Below are 17961 nucleotides of genomic sequence, written 5' to 3' on the forward strand. Positions count from 1 at the left end.
TTCTTTCTTTGGGTGTAGCTGCTTCTGTCCACCCTTGATCAATTGAAACTGAATTAGATCTTCTCTTTGTCAAAGAATCCACTTCCATCAGAATCCATCCTCATACAGCATTGTTGTTGACGTATATAATGATCTCCTGGTCCTGCTCATTTCACTCAGCATCAGTTCATGTAAGTCTCGTCAATCATCTCTGTATTCATCCTGGGCATTTCAAGAGCAAAATATTCCAAACATTCATATATAACACCCAACCATTCTCCAATTGATGGGCATCCATTCATTTTCCAGCTTCTGGCCACTACATATAGGGCTGCCACAAACATTTTGGCACATAAAGGTTCCTTTCCCTTTTTTAGTATCTCTTTGGGGTATAAGCCCAGTAGAAACACTGCTGGATCAAAGGGGATGCAGAGTTTGATTACTTTTTGAGCATAGTTCCAAATCGCTCTCCAGAATGGCTGGATGTGTTCACAATTCCACCAACAATGTATCAGTGTCCCTGTTTTCCCACACCTCCCTTCCCATTATCTTTCCCTGTCATTCTAGCCAATCTGACAGGTGTGTAGTGGTATCTCAGAGTTGTCTTAATTTGCATTTCTCTGATTAATAATGACTTGGAGCATATTTTCATATGGCTAGAAATAGTTTCAATTTCTTCATCTGAGAATTGTCTGTTCATATCCTTTGACCATTCATGAATTGGAGAATGACTTGATTTCTTATAAATTATAGTCAATTCTCTATATATTTTGGAAATGAGGCCTTTATCAAAACCTTTGACTGTAAAAATGTTTTCCCAGTTTATTTTTTCCCTTCTAATCTTGTCTGCATTAGTTTTGTTATAAAACCTTTTTAATTTTATCACAATTTTCCATTTTTAGTGAATAATTATCTCTAGTTCTTCTTTGGTCATAAATTCCTTCCTCTTCCACAGGTCTGAGAGGTAAACTATCCTATGCTCTTCCAATTTATTTATAATCTCATTCTTTATGCCTAGGTCATGAACTCATTTTGACCTTATCTTGGTGTACGGTGTTAAGTGTGGGTCCATGCCTAGTTTCTGCCATACTAATTTCCAATTTCCCCAGCAATTTTTGACAAATAATGTGTTCTTATCCCAAAAACTGGGGTCTTTGAGTTTGTCAAACACTAGATTATTAAAGTTATTGGTTGTTTTGTCCTTTGAACCTAATCTATTCCATTGATCTATTTCTAGGCTATTTCTTAGCCAATACCAGATGGTCCTCACAGAGATCTTTAGATCAAATGAGGCAGTATTTGTGGTGTGCTTAACATTGTTCCTAGGACATAAGTAGGTTATTAGAAAAAGCTGGTTTCATTTTCCCCTTTGCATCTCCCTCTTGTCATGATGTCACAGAGAGATATAGAAATGAGTCTTTTGGAGAAGATGGGGGTACATGTGTCTCACCTTTCTTCTCTGACCACACTCAAATTCACCCTTTGTTTCCCTCTCTCTTCTCCTCTTTCTTTCGTACTTGGGGGTTTGGCTTCCTTCTAAACCCAATGTGGACAGGCCTAAGGGTGGGCTGAAGCACTTCATTTAAAACAATGGACATTTGGTAATTCATTTGATGGATGTATACATGCCATTTTCTGTTTCTTGACTCTTTGATTAATTCATAAATTCATTCATCCTATTAGTTATTTACATTTAAAATATTTATCAATAACTTTTCCTAAATCAATATTTTAAAATCAAAGTGAATGGGACTAGTGAAGATTTCTCAGAGTCTATAGGGTAAAGTAGGTCAAACCTTCGATCTAGTCTTCAGGAAGTCACATCACCTCCAGGAAGTAGACAGCATTGTTGACCATTGATCAATGGTTATTTCCTTTTCAGTCCATCCAATGTATTTAAAAATAAGTAGGAAAGAGGAGATGTATCCTTATTTTTTCTTTATAACATTTAGTTTAATGTTCCCATTGGACTGTCCAGTTGATGTTTGGACCTCTTTTAATGATGGAAAAATGTTTATTTGTATCTGAAGATCATGTCACCAGTCATCCTGGTCTTTTATTCTGTCCATAACTGCCTGGGAAGAATCGGGTATTGGACCCCAGAAATGGTGGTGGAGTTGAGAAAGAGTCGTCTCTTTTTGGCAAGAGCACCATTCTCTGTTCATTGTGGATGTTTGCTCCTAATTTATGACAAATTATTTTATTTCTTATTTTTAATTTAAAGAGAAACAGAAATTAAGAAGATTACAATTGCAAAGTGTTAATGAAACAAATTTTGAAATTGCTATATTGTATATAATTGCTTCATATTCAATAACTTTATGTGTTTTTAGATGTGACCAATATACAATGTCAATGTAAAGATTAATGATTTTTTTTATGTGTACAGTGATTTGGAAAGAAATTCAACCAAATTAAGCTCTTCCCAGGACCAGGAGGATAGTACATAGAGGAAAGAGAGTCTCTCTTTCCGCCTTCCCCTTCCCAAACCAGGATATTTAGATAAAAGGAAGAGGGAGAAAAAATATATTCACTGATTCAGTGAAATTTTTATTTGAAAGGATAGTAAAAAGCAGTTTTAAAACTTTAATCAAAGCCCAATAAAGAGATAGTAAATTTAACTTTTTACGAGTGTTAATAGAAGATTTTAAGAGTTTGTAAACATTAAGAAAACTAAAGAGTTAGATCTATCTTGACAACCTAAAATATGTCCTGCTTTTGAGTTATCAAAACCGATTCTAAGGGCCCTTTCAGCTAAAAAACAAAAAAAAAACAAACTGACATTTTACCCTTTTCTTGGACCACAAAGAAAAGTTTTTGAATTGAAAAATAAAAATGGCAATTCATTTTTGGAACATTTAATTAGAATTTAGGGAATCTCATGAACTAAACTTAAGTGAAATTTAAAATCCGTTCTAAGTTTTAAGAATGTTTTCTTGAAGAAAAGAAATGAAGGGAGATGTTCTATTTACCAGACAAGTCATTAGAGCTCTTAATGTTAGCACATGTTTCCTGATAGCAAGCCTCAATTTTTCTGTTAGGATCTTCTAACCATTCATCTTTGTTCTACCTTTGGGCTTAAAATAAGACTAATTATTCTTCCAGGTGACAGATTTTTAAAGAGGAGCATCTTGATGGCAAAGGGGATAGATTACCAACTCTGGACTCAGGAGGACTCGAGTTCCAATTTGCCCCCAGACATTTAACTTTTAATAGGTCTGTGACTCTGGACAAGTCACATAACCACGATTGTCTTGCCAAAATAATAATTGAACAATTTTAAAATACTAAAGTATAGTCCTTCTGCACAATACCCAGTTAAAGCTACATCATGAGAATAGAATTCCTATCAACAATAATGTGTGAAAAAAAACACATCTAAAGAGAGACAGTTGAAATGGATGACATATCATTGTGATGAGGTTTAGAGTGGTCTAGATTCCTGGTGGTCTAGAGGAAAGTGGCTATGAGAGAATTAAGAATCCCCATCAAATCGGCCACAGGTTTCAGGAGTGAAAGAAATCAATCATTCCTGAATATTAGTTGCAAAATGAAAGTTTAGTGTTAGATAGAAATCAGTTTACTCAGAGACTGACTTCTAGAGTGGCAGATCTGTGGAAAATAGAGTTTTGCACTGAGGATGCAGTTCTCAGGGGACAGAAAGTCTTGGCAGTTTAGTGAGCCATCGAGGTCCATCTGCAAAGACTTTAGTTGATGGAAGCTCATTATATTGGGTATCTTAGTCGGGGTTGGGAAGCCCGAGCAGATCAGAAGCAATAGGGGCTGGGCAGCCCAAGAAAGTTAGAATGGGGGCTGGGACAAGCCTGGATCTCCTATTGGAATTCAAAGGGATGCTTTTGACTAGGAGTTGTAATTGAATCAACCTGGAACCTGGCAACCTGGAAAGACAACTTGTCTGGGGAGGATATGCCTCAGCCAGGAGGGGCTGGGAATCTGAAAGGAATCACAGATCAATAGGAAATACAGTTTCTTAAAGGGACCATAACTCATTTCAATAAGACTTTCATTTTTTCATCAAAAAGTTATCTTTTTATATCCTTTGATCATTTATCATTTGGGGAATGACTTCTGTTCTTATCAGTTTGACACAGTTCTTTATTTTAGAAATTATTTTAAAATAAATTTTAGAAATTTATTTTAGAAATGAGGCCTTTATCAGAAACACTGGTTGTAAAATCTCCCCCAGCTTTGTGCTTCCCTTTTCATTTTGCTTGTGTTGGTTTTGTTTGTGCAAAAAGTTTTTAATAAAATATAATCACAGCTGTCCATTTTGCACTTCATGATGTTCTCTAGCCTTCTGTTTCTGTACAAGGAAAATGTTTAGAGAGCATTGTCAAAGTGATGGAAAGCCAAGGTTTGATTATAATTATGGAGCAGATCACTGAACTTTTAAACTTTAAGAAATTGTCCTTGTTTCTCTTGGAGAAAAAATTGGATCTAGATAATGGAACTTAGTAGGAGGGATCTTTTTAATTTTAAAAAAAATGGCCCTAACTCAATTTCTAAAGACATTTTAATAATAATTTAATACAACTTTAATAAGAGTTATTTGTGTTAAAAAAAAGAAGAAAAGGCCAACTAAACTAGGTGATAAGCAGGAAAAATTCAGAAAAAATGGAGTTGTACACCAGGTGGATACTTCCAGCAGGAGAAATTAGATCATTCCTTTTCCTGACCCTCCCCCCTCATGGGTGGAGGGAAGAAGAGGAAGAGAGAGAGGAGAAACACTCAGCTTCTCCTGTGAAGCAGAATATGACAAGAAGGAAAACTTAATTAAAGCAAAAATAAAGGAGAAGATCTATCTGATTTTATACATTATCCTGTGATTGAAAATTGACCCTTCGGTCAAAAAGAGAAAGATACCTTTTTAATTTGGAAAAAATTAAAGATTTAAAAGGGTTGCACCTTTTTATGGGGCTACATCATCTTTATGGAAATGTTACTAGATAATTTGTCTTAAAATTTAAGCCCGAATGATTAAACCATAGGAAACATCTTAGAACCGGCAAAATTTGTTAAGCTTTTAGAGTTTCATAATTATATAATTCAAGCCCAATGCAACGGCAAACAGGGCTATTGATAAATACTTTGACCAATAAGGGGAAGGTCAGTATCAGAGAATTCGAATAGATTTATTATCCCATAACAGTGTATGAGCAAATTTCTAAAGGCCAAAAAAAGCGGTGTTCCCTCCTGGGAAAAAAAGATTGAGGGGAAGCTTTCAAAAAAATAGAGCAAGGTCCCAATGAACCTTTTGGATTTTTGGGACATTTGCAAACACTTAATCAGAACCATTGGGAGATAAGTTGTTACAGAAATAAAGATGAGAATCTTAAGGAAAATGCCAATGAGATTTAAAAGAATTGTTGGGGAAGACAAAAATGCCCCTTTAGAAGAGATCATAACCAGGTTTGGCACAGTCTTATTATCCCAAACTAAGAACATGGAAAGACAGGGTCCCTCTTAAGGGGATTTAAGAAAATTGTCGATTTTTTATGGAAAAGTTGGACATTTGAGAGCTCAATGTAGATATGGAGATAGAATGAGAAGACAGGGTGAGACAAAACCCCAAACCCCATGTCCAAAATGTAACTGAGGGTTTCATTGGGCCTCTGAATGTAGATTGACCCGGGGAAATGAGAGACCCAGGTTCAGGGCCCCAGGTGGGGCAAGATGGCAGCCAAGGTTACACCCAGAGAGTCTTTAGAAATTTGATAGTGAGATTTGATCAATCAGTCAAAAGGCAATCAGATGGAAGAAGGATTCACAATCAATCCGCAAAAAGGCAATTTGGAGGGTGGGGTTAATTAGGAAAAAGTTGTATCAGGAAGACTACTGAGATATCCCCTAAATGAAAATGTTCCTGTCCAGCCTATGGATCCCTTGCCCAGGCACAGTAGGCTTGACCATTTTACCCCAGAGAGTGCTTATAAAACAATAGCCATCCACACCTGATGTGGGAAATGGGAATCGAGCTAAAGTAGTCACCAACACAGGTAGACAACCTGTGATTTATCAACAGGGAAATAGTAGCATCAGGCTTACTATACATACCCCAATAGACAATCTGATAATTCCCAGATTCTGACTTCAAGCAGCAGAGTCCAGGAAATTTTGGAATGCAGCTTGACAGATGACCACCATCTCACTATTTATGTGAATGGAAAATAAATAATTCCCAGATTTTAAAAAAATTATAACTTTTGGGTAGTGTGACAATTCTCATGTTGTCTCTTCTCAATCTGTTCTCCAGATCACTTGTTTTTCTATCACATTTTCTTAATTTTTCAATCTTTTAACACAATTTTATTCCACTTGCTGAATCTTAATTTTCAAGGAGTTATTTTCTTCCAGCTCAATCCACCAGACTTATGGATTAGAAAGATGGGTGTGCTCATTAGGTAAGAACACAGAATAATGAAGCCCTTAAATAGATAAGCATTGAAAAGGGGTCACAAGCCTTCAGTGTCTTCAGTGCTGAGGAGAAATTGACCTATGGAGAGGAAGGATTGAGATGAAGTTTAAACAATAACACTATAACAACCCCACTTCAGCAGCCTCTGAAAATCCCAAGATAAAAGGGTTTTGATTAAGTGCTGGATGTTCATATGGGGTGAAGGGAAAGAGACCTAAAGGAATGGGGAGACTTTCAGAGATGGAAGGTGGCAGGGATAAAAGGCACAATGTAATGGTTCCTTTATGATCAAAAGAAATAGTGGCCTGTAATTTATGGAGCAGGTCACATTCTAGTAAGTGGCTAAGGGTTACAAGGACTAAGACAAAAGTGTGAAAGTACTGCTCCTACCATAAAAAGGGAGAGAGGTTCTGAGATATAGGCTGGAATCGTCTTAGCAATCTCCCCGATGAGAACTTTGATGCTGGGGGAGGACAGTGGGGAAAGATGAGTTTAACACTGAAATGGCACCAAGTCAATAGAACAGACCCTTCTTGACCCTTATAGAAGGAGCCACTTCCAACAGGAGTCAGCAGCACGGTGGCCTGAATATCCCCCTCCTTGTGCCAGCCCTCCTGCCTCCCCTCCCTGGAGATGTATCATGCTGAGTGAATGGGATAGAGTACCGGCCCTTCAGGGTTGTCTGGGGGTTTTCTCTTTTCTTTGCAGCATCTCCTCCAACTCCCTCTTACATTCTTTCCTCCCATGACTGGGTTTTCCACAAGTAAAACAACCTCCTGCACTGCTTGATTGTGATGATACAGAGGAACAAAAAGAATACTGCCTAAAGGGCTGCAAAAAGTTTTTTCCTCCCGTTCCTTTTACTTTTTTATCTTTACGAAAACAAATTTGGTCTCAAGGAGACCCCTAATTTATCACACCTCATTTTATTTCCTTCCAAATAATTGTACAATAATTAGAGTCATTCTTTTTGTAAACAAAATAATTTTTAGATACTTATTGGTATCAAGTTATATTTTAATATATTTAACATCTACTGGTCATCCTGCCATTTAGGGGGGTGGGGGTAGAGGTGAAAAATTTAACAAGAGGTTTTAAAATTTTAATAAAGCTCCCATTATATATCCTGTAAATAAAAGGCATTAAATTAAAAAAAATCAAAGAAGGTGGGCCTAGCTGTACCTGATCTAAACATATTATAAACAGCATCACAAAAACCATTTTAAAATTGGAAAAATAATTATTGATCGGTGGAACAGGTTAGGTTCCACAATAAGAATATCAATATAGCAATTTAGTTTTGACAAACCCAAAATCCCACTTTGGGAAAAATTCATTATTTACAAAAAACGGGGAAATGGAAATTTATTGGGAAATTAGCATGGACCCCCAAAAACACATCCAAATAAATCAAAAATTTATTTAAAAAAAACAAATTATAAAAAATTGAGAAATGATTTTATCCTCGACTTTGGAAAGGAAGAAAAGGGACAAAGGAAACTAGAACCATTATTATCAAAATAAAAATTTATTACATCAAATTAAAATTTGTAAAACAAAAACTAATGTAAACAAATTAGAAGGAAGAACAAACTGGGAAAACATTTCACATTAAAATTCTATCCTTTTTAAAATATAAGATGACTTATTTTAAAAACCAACCATTCTCCAATTGATAAATGGTAAAAAGAACAGACAATTTTCAGATGATGAAATTGAAATCATTACCACTCATATGAAAAGTTTCCAAATCAATTAATCAGAAATCAAATTAAACAACCTGAGATACCACTAAAATGCGTTCTAAATGACAGGAAAAAAATATGAATTTGAGGGGATTGGAAAAAACTGGGACACTATACATTGTTGGTGAGCTTGAATAAATCAACCATTCTGGAGACAATCAAATTATCCCGGTTATCAAATGACCCTTTGATCCAAAATGTTTCTACTGCTTATACCCCAAGGAATTAAAGAAGGAAAGGGACCTTATGTCCAAAAATTTTGGCAACCCCTTTTTATTAAAGGGAAACTGAGCGATGCCCACAATTGGAGAATGGTTGGGAAAATTTATATAATTTATGGAATATTATTTTCTTAAAAACACCAAAATGAATACAAAACTTAGAAATTAATAAATCTATGAAATGAAACCAAACTCATTATATACATCCAAAATATGTAGAAATATAATCAGGAATGGATTTCTTTACAAAAACCTACATTTTAATTTGATAATAGGCAAAAATACACCCAAAAAAAAAAAAACTGGGAAAGAATAAACTTTTCATTTTTTTTTCTTCCTTTATTTTCCTTCTAATCCACCCCCCTTCAACAAAAACTTTTTGATTCTGCACAACATTATATCTAGGATATATAGGACAATTTACAATTATAGGACCCCATCTAGGGGAGGGGTGGAGGGTGGGAGGGAAAAATCGGAACAGAAGTGAGTGCAAGGGATAATGTTGTAAAAAAAATTACCCTGGCATGGATTCTGTCAATAAAAAGTTACTATAATAATAATAATAAGAAAAGAATTTACTTGCCTGGGAGCCATAATTAGGGAATGTAGGAATCAGTAGTTGGGGAAGGACAGGTGCCATGGTCAGGGTCAAACAAGCAGCAGCAGAAGCAGCTGAATCTGCAAGCCTGTTTCCCTTGGGCGGTAATCCCACTTTGGTGTCCTTTACAAGTCATATAAAAACCTTCCAGGCCATGCACAGCTTATAATTGGTCCCTCTACTTATTGGATATGTTTGTTTTTCCCAAAATAAAAACCCCTTTTTTTCCATTTGGGCCCATGAGCATGATAACATGAAAAGGCTACTTGGGAGTTGGATATTCCCCATTCCTGCCCGGACTGAAGCCTGGAGAGGGCTACATTCTCTTGAACTTGGTGGGAGTTAAATTCCAATGGGCCAATGGCTAAGCTTCCCCAGTAAGAAAGACTATGGCAGCCATTGCTCTAGGTGGGAGGGTCTCCTCTGTGTGTGTGTGTGTATAGTTGAAGAATTTCCAGCAGCTGCATGTAGTAAAGATAAGGTGAAGAACTTCCAAGGACATTTAAATTCTCTTCTATATTTTAGTTTCTCTGGGTCTTTGTGACCTGTGAGTATTTATGGTAGCCAATTTATTAGATTTTAGACAATGATTTTCTGAAATGACATTTTTATCACTTTCGTTACTAACATCTGGATAATTAGTTGTTTGATGTATGGTTCCTCCCAATGGAATTCTTATTTTTGGCCCGAATAACACAATTGGATGAGGGGCCCCATCATTAATTTCCAACCGATTTAATCCATCTAAAATCTAAAAACTGATACCATGCCCCTTCTTTAGCCCTTCTACCATGAGCCCTCTCTTCCCTCCTCTCAGTGGGTTGCTCATTTCAGAAAATTAATTAAATAAAAACTTTTCTGCCTTTTTACGAGAGGTTCTGGTATCATTTTTAAGGATTTTCTATCCCCTCACACCCCAAAAGCATAAGGGAGAAGAAGCAAGGAGTCTGGGATGGGTCTCAGAGACTGAGTCCGACCCCTGGGAAACTTATTCTTTCATCAACATACAGTATAAAGGGCTTTGGTAGGGCTAATGAGGGGAGACAGTTTGCTTTAATCTTACAAATCTTGGCCAATCAGGAGGGGTAAGATTATTTGCCCACCCAAAAGAAAAAAGGGGAAGTGGATTGTTCATGGTCCAAATACTTAAAGAGTATTAGGCAAAGGGGCCTTCAGATAAAAAAATCCTCCCAGGAAGCCAGAAAGTTAAGGGCATGAAGAAAAGCCCCAGGGCTGGGCCAGAACAACATATGTAAAACTTGGTGCCATGGCTTTGTGACCACTTTTCTGATAAGAAATTAGCTATAGGAGGAAAAGCAGGGATGATCATAATCAGTCAAAAGTGATACTGAGGCCTCAGCCCGAGAGCCCTGAAAATAAATATTAAATAATTTGCTGAAGACAGATGGAGACCTTGGTAGGAATTTTCATTCTGGTAGAAATCATCATTTTCAGAAAACTTGTAGTTCTAACAAACCTCTTAAAAGTTTCTTGCATTAGAAAATAGGATCTGTGAACTGGAAAAAGAAAATAATTCACTAAAAAAAATTAGTGAAATTGAAAAGAATTCCATAGAGCAAAACAATTCATTTAAAAACTCAATTGGACATATACAAAAAAAGTAAAAAGGCTAATCAAGAACATAATTCATTAAAAAATCGAACTGAATAAAAGAAACTAATGATTCATTGAGACAGAAGAATCAGTCAGGCAAAACCAAAAAAATGATAAATTGGAAAAAACCATGAAATATCTACTTGGAGAAATGACAGGCCTGGAAAATAGATCTAGGAGAGATCATCTGAGGATTATTGGACGTTCGGAAAATTATGATGAAATAAAGAGCCTAGATAATATTTTACAGAAAATCATCAAAGAGAACTGTCCAGAGGTAATAGAACCAAAAGGCAAAATAACATTTAAAGAATTCATAGAACACCTTCTGAAAAAGACCCTGAAATAAAAACTCCAAGGAATATTGAGGCCAAATTTCAGAACTATCAGATTAAGGAAAAAAATATTACAAGCAGCCAGAAAAAACCAATTCAAATTAAGGATCACCCAAGATCTGTCTGCCTCCACATTAAAGGATCAAAGGTCTTTGAATCTGATATTTCAAAAGGCAAGAGAATTTGGAATGCAGCCACAAAAACTAAAAGTTGAGATTTTTAGGGAAGAAGATGGAATTTAAGAAAAGATGAATTTTTGTTTTAAAAAACCAGAACAAACAAAAAAAATAGGACTCAAGAGAAGCAGAAAAGTAAAAGAACCTTGAGAATTGTAATGTTGTGGAATACAAAAGACAATATAAATTTATTTTACTGATATGGAAGAGAAACGGAAAAGGGATAATTCAGAAAAGGGGAAAGGGGGGAAAAAAGGGAAACTAATCCCGAGAGGCAAAGGAAACTTATCATAAAGGGAATTTAAGAGGAGGGGAGGAACAATGTGAATTTACTCTCATAATAGTTGGTCAAAAGAAAATAATTGAATATGTTTTAAGAAAATCTTCTCAACTCAAAAAAGGGGGAGGAAAAGGAAAAGGAAAAGAGAATAAGGAAGGGACAAGAAAGGGAAAGAGAGTCAAAGGTGGGAGGGATCCAAAGAGGGTGGAATATACAATGGGGAAAATAAGTTTAAAACTGGGAAAGAGGGTTGGGGGGCAAGAAAAAAAAGTAATCTGGGGATAAAAGATGGCAAAAATACAGAATTAGTCATTTTAACGTAAATGTGAATGGGATGAACTTCCCAAAAGTTTGATGCGAATAGCAGACTGGATCAAAAGTCGAACCCTACAATATGTTGTTTACAGGAAAAGTTTCTTGCATTGTTAAACAATTGTAAAATAAGGAAATGACTTTGCATTAATGCAAATAATTAAGACAGTTTCAATGTACCAAATTCCCAATCAAAACCCCAGAAACCAAAGGTAAAGAGACTGGTACTTACACCCAGAACGCTTTTCCCAAACCCGCAATTTCACAAAGAGGGGAAAATCTGTTTCCTTTTCCGCCCAACCCAGAAATCCCAGTCCGGTCCCTGGGATCAAATCCTCCCAAAATTACCATGGCTGCTTCCTCCCCAGGTTAGCCAAAAACATCTGCTTTGGATGTCTTTCCTTTCCCCATGCCAATGTTATCTCCAACTCCTCTAGGCTTCTCAACCCACTTTCCTTGTTAACCTTTTAGGAGCTAAATTTTTTGAGGATTTGGCCTTTCAGCTTAGGACATGTTTCCCTTTATTCGGCAAATGGAATTACACTAGGGACCTGTCCATAAAATCTACCTTTTTGCCAAAGACAATGACCAAGTGAATTTTTACATGATGAACCCAACCCCAACTTTTTTGTCCCATCATCTAGTCCTAAATAAATCCCAACAATTTTCATTTCAATATTATGAAATAAATTTTTTAATAATTTAATTTAATTAGTAATCTCAAAATTTCCATAAGTATACCAAATAAGACATAAATACCTATCACAAAATGGAAAGGAATCCTCATTAATTTACAAATCCCTCCAATTTAACTTATATACCAATTTAAAAAAAAGTTGTTTTAAAAATCAATACTTTATTTTGTGATATTCTAACTAGATGTTCCATTAAAACTATCACTTGCTTTTGCAAATCAATCATTCTTGTCCCTTGTTTTTAAAATCACCTTTTTAAAAAAAATTCACAATATCAATATAAATAATGATTCACAACATAGCTAATGAGTAAATAGCATTGAACCTAATTTCATAAAACTTATACATATTTCCAACAGAGGGAAAACAAAGCATAGCTCACAACATACAAATTTGGTGTACATTTTAGAAAGCAGTATATTTCATGTAATTAGACAATACAAACATGTGACTTTTTTAGTTAAGTTACCAGAACTTTGTTTTAGTAATTTATTTTTAAACCTAAAATCAAATCAAATACAGGTTTAAATTTCCAGTAATGTTTCAACATTTGCACAAAAATTTCTAAGATCTTGTGCTTAAAGTAAACAAATTCACAATTCTAGCACATGATTATTTCATGTAATTGTAAGAGATTCATCATATGAAACTCAAAACTCATCTTGATATCTAAGGAGAAAATGTTAAGCTCAGCATTCCCAGTCTAAATCTTTAGAAGTTGTTCCTTCTTATCAAAGTTGGAGATTATCAGTAAACTCATCCTTCATTGGGACCAATGAAACTCAAGTTATTTCTCAGTGATAAGAATCTTACTCACAAAATAGTTTTAAGAAGCCTAACGAACTTACATTTTAGGAGGAGTTCCAAAAAAAAGTTCCTTTTCACTTGCTATCTGTATATATATATTTTTTTATTGTCATCAGCTTTTCTTGTTCTTTGTACCCTCCCCCCCCCCCCCCCCCAAGCCTTCAAATTTGAACTGGATATTAGATCTCCAGGTTTTGGTCAAACCTTATCCAGATAAGATTTTTTTTTTCCAGATACAAATTAGTTATAAGTCAAATCAGAAATCTGTTCTCGGAAAAAACCTTACCTTTTTGATTCTTTTGTCAGTCCCCCAAATCTTTCTCCTTTTTCCTCTGCCAATCAGAAACTTTGGACAGACTGTTTTGTACCAGCTTTAAGACAGCCAAGCTTTCTGTTTTCCCCAAATTCCCAAATTTTTAAATTTTTGTTAAACAGTCGATCAAAGGGATTAAATTTTTTGTCCCTTTTTTATTGATTAACCTTTAAACTGCTTTTACTATTATATTCCAATTAGCAAATTTAATGAACTGATTGAGACTCATCCTCCCTCCTAGTCAATGATCCCTTTACAGTCAGGGAATGGGAAGGGAGGAGAACGAGATTCTTTACTCTATGATATACCTAGGACCTTAATTTAGTTGAATTTTTTAAAATTAACAGAAAAATCATTTATCTCATCATGGCATTGTATTTGATCATACTAAAACCCTTATAAGGCTGCCCAATGTGAAGCAATTAAATGCAATAAAGAAGTTATCACTCGGATAGCATCTGTTTTATGCTGAGCACTTTTGTAATCTGGAAACCACCAATTGCCAAGCTCCCCAGTGACTGCTCTCCACAATCAGCTAACTTTATTTCTGTAGCCCCCAGCTTGGCCAGGGGTAGGATCCACAGAAAAAGTTAGGCTTTTTACTGTTTTAAGGCAAGAGCCAAGAGCATCTTCCCTAATGTTCTAACTGCAGCTCAGAAGATCTTCTTGCTGGCTGCATTTTAAATCTTTCCAGGTAATAAAATCTAGCTCACGGGACCGACATGAGAGAGACATTCTATGGAAACACCCAGACAAAAATTACATGGAAGAGGGCCTTCCCTTCCTCACCCAAATAGCAATCTCTCACCAAGTGCAGTCTCTGGTGGTGTGTTAGATTTCTGCTGAAGTTTGGGTTTATTCTCCTTCCTTTCCTTCTGGGAAAGCGATTCCAAAGGGGTCCCATAAACAGAGCCTGACCTCACCCAAGCCCCTTGGCCCTGGCCCCCAAAGGTCTTCCAAGCCCCTGTTTTGTGCCGTTTTGGGACTTTTTTGGCTCACTTTACCCCGTAACCTTACCCAAAGATTACTGGTTATCAGTCTGTAGTTCCCGGATTGAGAATTCTGACCACTGTCTGCTACAGTGGTTCTTCCAATCACCCAATCAACTCCAAGTCTGTCCACTGCCTTTCCAAGCACTGGTTCTCAGTCCAACAGAGCATCCGAGGACAGCAGCTCGCAAGCTCGGGTCTATTCCATGTGTTCATACCCTGCTCTTGCCCAATTCCTGGTCCCCACTCCTTTTATCGGATCTATGAAGTCACCCACCCAGCCAATAAGAGAAGGAGACATCTCCCTTTGATTATGCAACCTCAATGTGACCAGAGCTTCTACTCATGGGGCGGTCTGCACTGATCACAGAGACCACATCCAGGTGTCTCTTACATTAAGGTCTCTTTACTTCCTGATTGTGCTGTGTGAGCTTCCTCTCTGGACCCTTACAATTAATTCCCTTCTCTTGTTTAGCAGGGCCGCTCATCCCATCAAGCTAACTAACATCAACAAGAGCTGGCTTGATCAGTGAGATTACAGAGTGTGTAAAGGACAGGAAAATTACCCTGGGCAGTCAGTCAGTTCATGTGCGAATGCCCTAGAGTTACTCTGTAACCTTCACATTGCCAGTCTCTCCTAATTCCCAGGGCATCAGAGAACCCTCTGGCCACTGACCTTTTCAGTGTCAACTAACTTTAGCCAAACTCGGAGGCCTTCAGAGGTCTCTGGCTACGATTTCTCAAACCGTAGTTTAATAACCAATAGCTCGCTCAAGAACAGCCATGTGCAAACTTAAGGTCTTTATTATACTTGCTCACCTAATGCCCTGTCCTGTTAACTGTGATGACCGCACTAGCACCCAGGATACCTTAGAATCAGCTGGAGTCAGGATAAGCAAAAGTCCTCAGTCTTTATTCTTGGTCTCTAGGGCTAGAAGTGAAGGGGATGGAAGCAGAATCTCTGCAACCTTCCTTTTTTCTCCTCTACCACCAAAGTGACTCTGGCTAGTCTTACTCCACCCTCTAGTCCCTCCTACAATCCTCTGTAGACATCAATCATCCAGCCAGCACAGGATAGTGGGAAGGAGCATTTTCCAAGTATATGCCCATAGAGTATTGATCAGCTGGTAATTATCCTCAAGTGCTCAGCTGTCCTAACCTCATGAGGTGCATGGACTCAAGAGTTTAAGCTCTCTACAATTAACTCCCAAGTGAACACTAGGTCTGTGTGAGACCCACGTGTTCACTATCAAGCACCTTACCTCTCTTGGCTATCCATCCACTTGGCTCAGCTACCCCAGGAGACCCTGGTGGTCTTTAAGAGTCTGTGAGGTCACATGCAGAGCCAATCAGAGAAGGCGCTGTCTCTGATTATGAAGCTATCTCAATATGACCAGTGTCCCTCCCATGGGGCAGTCTGTGGCTGCAGAAATTACTTCTGGGTCACTCCACAACCTCCTGTTTGTGTTGGGCTTGATCCATTTGTAGAAAGCCCCTAACAAGAGTGTATAAAACAGAACAAAGGCAAACAAAAGTAAAACAGTAAGAACTAGGCCCAGCAGGGGCCAAAACTAAGCAAGGCTAACATGCTGTTCAAATCGCTCACCAAAGTCATGTTCAGGCAGGTGGGATGTCATGAGTCAGGTTTCCATTTAATGCACCTTTTGCTATCTAGTAAAGAAAGGCCCAGAGGGGGTGTATACAAGGAAAGTCATGTCCCACAGCCCTGCCTCACTAACTGGCAGGTAGGCGTGTTGGTCTTTCACCCACTGATTTAGAGGCCTTGTCTACAAGTGGAAAACAGGGCGAAACCTCTCCAGATATGTAGGCACCTTTCCAGTTGTTTTGTTCCTATAACACTCTAAGGAAGTTTGCCCCCTGGTTTACTAGACCCAACTTTTTAATGATTGTGAGAGTATTAACATGGAGAAATAGTAGTTGGATAGTGGTCCTCTTGCCTTGTCTTTACTTTTTTTTTTGGGGGGGGATTATTTTTATTTATTTATTTTTTATTATAACTTTTTATTGACAGAGCCCATGCCTGGGTAATTTTTTTTTACAACATTATCCCTTGCACTCACTTCTGTTCCGGGTTCTCCCCTCCTTCCATTCACTCCCTCCCCCAGATGGCAAGCAGTCCTATACAAGTTAAATATGTCACAGTGTATCCTAGATACAATATATGTGTGTAGAACTGAACAGTTCTTTTGTTGCACAGGAAGGATTAGATTCAGAAGGTAAAAATAACCTGGGAAGAAAGACAAAAATGCAAGCAGTTTACATTCATTTCCCAGTGATCTTTCTTTGGCTGTAGTTGCTTCTGTCCATCCTTGATCAATTGAAACTGAGTTAGATCTTCTCTTTTGTCAAAGAAATCCACTTCCATCAGAATACATCCTCATATAGTGTTGCTGTTGAGATATATAATGATCTCCTGGTTCTGCTCATTTCACTTAGCATCAGTTCCTGTCAGTCTCTCCAAGTCTCTCTGTATTCATCCTGCTGGCCATTTCTTACAGAACAATAATATTCCATAACATTCATATACCACAATTTATTCAGCCATTCTCTAACTGATGGGCATCCATTCATTTTCCAGTTTCTAGTCACTACAAAGAGGGCTGCCACAAACATTTTGGCACATACATGTCCCTTTCCCTTCTTTAGTATCTCTTTGGGGTATAAGCCCAGTAGGAACACTGCTGGCTCAGAGAGCATACACAGTTTGATCCAATTTGCTCTCCAGAATGGCTGGATGTGTTCACAATTCCACCAACAATGTATCAGTATCCCTGTTTTCCCATATCCCCTCCAATATTCCACATTATCTTTCCCTGTCATTCTAGCCATTCTGACAGGTGTGTTTGTCTTTACTTTTAATGTTTAAAAATGTGTTTTATTTAAAGAAACAAAATAAGATAAAAGAAAAACAGAAAAGGAATACAAAACAAAATAAAATGAAAGAAAAGAGAACATTGAGATGAGCTTAGTAGAAAGTCAGGGTGAAATCAAAATGTATAACAACAAATGCCAGTTCAAGAAAGTATATATATATGTTGGTAGAAGAAACTATATTCATGAATGTCCATCTTTTCTTTATTTCCTTATAAATTGTTTTTCTGGTTTTTGCTGTGAATGTTTTTTACTTCTTTTTGCTATTGTTAAGAAAGGATATATTTATATATACTTATGTAGATATATACATACACATACATACACACACATACTTCCACACATAGACACAGACATGTTTCCTATCCTTGATAGGATCCTTGCTTTAATTCTGCTCCTAATTTGCCTTGTTTTTAGTTTAAAAATTTTTTTAACCTGTGAGGCAATAGCCAGTGTTATTCCCTCAATTCCCTTTTTAGGTACAAATGTTTCAATTCCCAAATATCTGGAATATTTCCAACACTGAGATTTATGGGGGATTGCTTTGACAGAATCCTCAATGTCATGTT

The sequence above is a fragment of the Sarcophilus harrisii genome, chromosome 6 (genome assembly GCF_902635505.1).
Source record: "Sarcophilus harrisii chromosome 6, mSarHar1.11, whole genome shotgun sequence".
Lineage (NCBI taxonomy): Eukaryota > Metazoa > Chordata > Mammalia > Dasyuromorphia > Dasyuridae > Sarcophilus > Sarcophilus harrisii.